General features: G+C 34.8%; 1 pseudogene; it reads left to right on the top strand.

The window, feature by feature from the left end:
- LOC100966808 overlaps positions 1 to 3,192 on the top strand; it is a 4,299-nt pseudogene extending 1,107 nt beyond the window's left edge.
- The last annotated feature ends 234 nt before the right edge of the window (positions 3,193 to 3,426 follow it).

Here is a 3,426-nt window from a genome sequence, read left to right as displayed (position 1 = left end):
GGAAAAAAACCTTGAAGACTATATTTGTGACTAATTGTATAACAGGTTATTTTAGTTTCTGTTCTGTGGAAAGTGTAAAGCATTCCAACAAAAGGTTTTAATGTAGATTTTTTTTTTTTGCACCCATGCTGTTGATTACTAAATGTAATAGTCTGATCATGACACTGAATAAATGTATTTTTTTTTAAAAGAATATTTAGGTGGGTGCCATGATAAAGGGTGACAAAATATTTTTTGAACAAAAACATCTGAGTCATGTCTATATAAATGCAATCAATTATCTTTTGTACCAAAAATACATAGTATTGGTTACATATCTCTTTAAGTAATTTGATAATTAGATTTGGTGAATTGTGCATGGAAAGGCTTATTGACATTTTCTACAATTTTTCAATAGAGTTCCACATAAGATTTTAGACATCTCAGTCACTCTTACAATTTGAAAAATAGTTGTGGAAAGCTCTTCTCTGGGGTAATTCTTAAAAAGTTATTGCTGACTCTTCAGTAAGAAAATATCAAAGACTTTCTGAAATTAATAACATGAGAACTTTCCAGCATTACTTCAATGCCTCCTCCTCCTTTGCTGCTCTTCCCACATGTTGCTTCCTGCACTCTCACTTTCCAGTCTTCATGTTCTACTCCACATTTTTGGAATTAAAAACTTTGAGGCATTCAAAGTTCATCTATTCATTTATTTAAATGCATACTTTAAATAACTCATTATGTAATAGACCCTGACCATGGGGGTGAGGCAGTAGTCAAGGGTAGAGAAGATGATGGGATTTTATTAAGTTTTTGGCAGTAAGACTATAGAGAAGTAGATAAAGTTGAGCCATATGGGGGACATAATGGCCCTTTCTTTATGACTGATGGATGCTGGAAGTATCTCTCTCCCAAGACTTGGCCACTGATTTGAACATATTAGTTGCTCAATAAATTTTTGTTCCTCAAGTCCAAATTTATTTTTAATAAAAGCATTTAAAAATTGTGTTAGTGTTCATATTCCAAGATGCCTTAGGAAGATAAATATATGTCTGAGAAGCATTCAGTTTTCCTGATATTTGTTTTTGCATTATTATGAGATTTATACAAAATCAGTTCAACATAAACCTTTACAACACACTTACATAAAGTGGAACAGACTTGTCAACAACGCAAATAGGTTGTCAAAATAAATCTGTACAATGGCAGATAAAAGTTACAAACATTGAGTAAAAAATTTCAATGTGTATTTTAAGGTTTCATTTTTAAACAACCCCAAAGTAGTGTCTTTCTGAAGCATTCTTCTGCCAGTGTTATTACTGAGGAAGGATAATTTCACTGTCGGAGCATTACTGCCACCTAATTTAGGAGAGTCCACATCACCACAGATGTTCCTCAGACAGGCAGATGGGGACTTCATGGACGATTTGCCCTTCTTACCAGGCGCAAGTGTCAATCTGGAGGAGATTTGGAATTCTGCCATTTAGTGCCAGGTCAAAATACTCACTTGATCTGAATCTATATTCCAGTAGTTATCTCAGTGTGGAAACTTTTATCTCACGCTTACTGTGTAAATAAAAAACTCAACACGAGACAAGATGGTGTCTCACAATACCATGGATTTAAGTGTGTCTACTTCTCCCATTTTCTTTACATAAAAGAACTGCATCCCTTGGCTGGTTTTTTAATGACATATTTCCCTAGAGCAATGGTTCTCAACCTTCCTAATGCTGCGATGTATTTTCATTGTTACAAAGGGTGGCAACACACAGGTTGAGAACTGCTGCCCTAGAGAATAATATAATCAATACTTTGACATGTACCATGCAGCTTAAAAATAAAACTCAAAGAAGTTGAAGAATGCTGTGCGATCCTTTTAGATCACATGTCTCTCTATAGCCATCAAGAGGTAGTCTCTGTTTTAAATTTTGGGTTTCCTACTCTCATGCATTTCTTTAGAAAACTTTAAATAAATAGTGTACTGGTTACTCAACAATTGCCTCTCAGCATGCATTCTTCCAGACTTTGTTGTCTGATACTGGGGCTGAGACTCTACAAACCGCATTTCTGTTTTGCCAGCTGTTTCCTGATTAGTGTTTGCCAGTGGAGACGCTAGAGAGAGACTAGAATTTGGAGAAAGAAGCGGGGACTTGGTTCCTGTTCGCTCCCCGTTTTTAGTTTGTTTCTGCCCCTTGTTGTGACTCTTAGCTTGGTAACTCTTTTAAACCCTTGCAGCAACAGTTCCTTCCATTGGCGGTGGCTGAGTCTGGTTTGCAGTTTTTACACTTTTAGAAGCAGCCTCATTCTTGCCTCCTCAAAGAGTAGGCACCAGCTTTCAACGCCCCTCACCTTAGGGTCTGCAGCCAACTCCACGGGATCCTTCCTGGTTTGCGGACAATGGCCGCAGTCAATTAGTCCCCCTGTTCTGAGGTCTGATTTTTAGCTTTGTTCCTACAACCCTATTAGATGAAGCTGCTTCCTGCATTGACTGTCCTGTAATCCCAGGTGTTCCCTTTTTGCTTTTAATTACTTAGTTTTAACTAGATATAAAGTTGCTGTTGTTAATGATTCATTTTGTTAGACTCTCTATGTCTTCTGATTCTAATTCAAGTGGGATCATTAATGCAGGTAATATCCTTGAATATACAGTTTTTAGCCAGAGTTTGGTTTGTGAGGTTAATCTATGATACTTCTAAAATAATTTTTACTGCTATAGTGTATTGAAATATATAAGCACAATATATTTTCTCTTCTTGGAAAGGGTTATTGAAAAAATGGTGCTCTAAATTATTTTCATCATGGCTTACTAGTGCAAATGTTGACTGAACGTTTTATATGTGTGTTGGAGATTCTCAAAGCAGTTACCAGATTTGCTGATCTGTAAAATATATGTTTCTCTAACTTTACAAAATTTTGTTAAATAGCTTTCTAAAGTTGCATCATTTTACACTCAGGAAGAGGTATATAAAAGTTCCCATTCTTTCACTAGGTATTGTCAGGTTTCTAAATTTCTTCCTTCTTAATGTAAAATGGTATTTTATTGTGATTTTAATGTATGTTTCCCCAAGGAAACATTTTTCTCTGTGTTTGTTGGTCGTTTGGATTTCTTCTTTTCTTGAATTTTTTCAATATATTTAGTCCATTCTTTTCTTGGGTTATTAGTCTTTTATTAACTTATTAATATTTTATTTTTTTAAAATTTCAGATTAATGTGAGGATACAAACAACTAGGCTACAATGTTTGCATTTGTTAGGTAGAGTCCCTCATGTTGTGTCCCGCACCCAAGAGACTTAGTAACATCTTTACATGTATGTTATAGACTATAATTGTCTGCATTTAAAAATTATTTTCAAATATTTTTTTCTTAATCTGTGCTGTCTCTTTCCATTTGTATTTTCATCATGGTATCTTTAGATAAACATTTAAATTTTGAATGTACTCAA

Source organism: Otolemur garnettii, unplaced genomic scaffold, assembly GCF_000181295.1.
Source record: "Otolemur garnettii isolate 467f Iridium unplaced genomic scaffold, OtoGar3 scaffold00100, whole genome shotgun sequence".
Lineage (NCBI taxonomy): Eukaryota > Metazoa > Chordata > Mammalia > Primates > Galagidae > Otolemur > Otolemur garnettii.
This window is presented reverse-complemented; position numbering and strand designations above follow the sequence as displayed.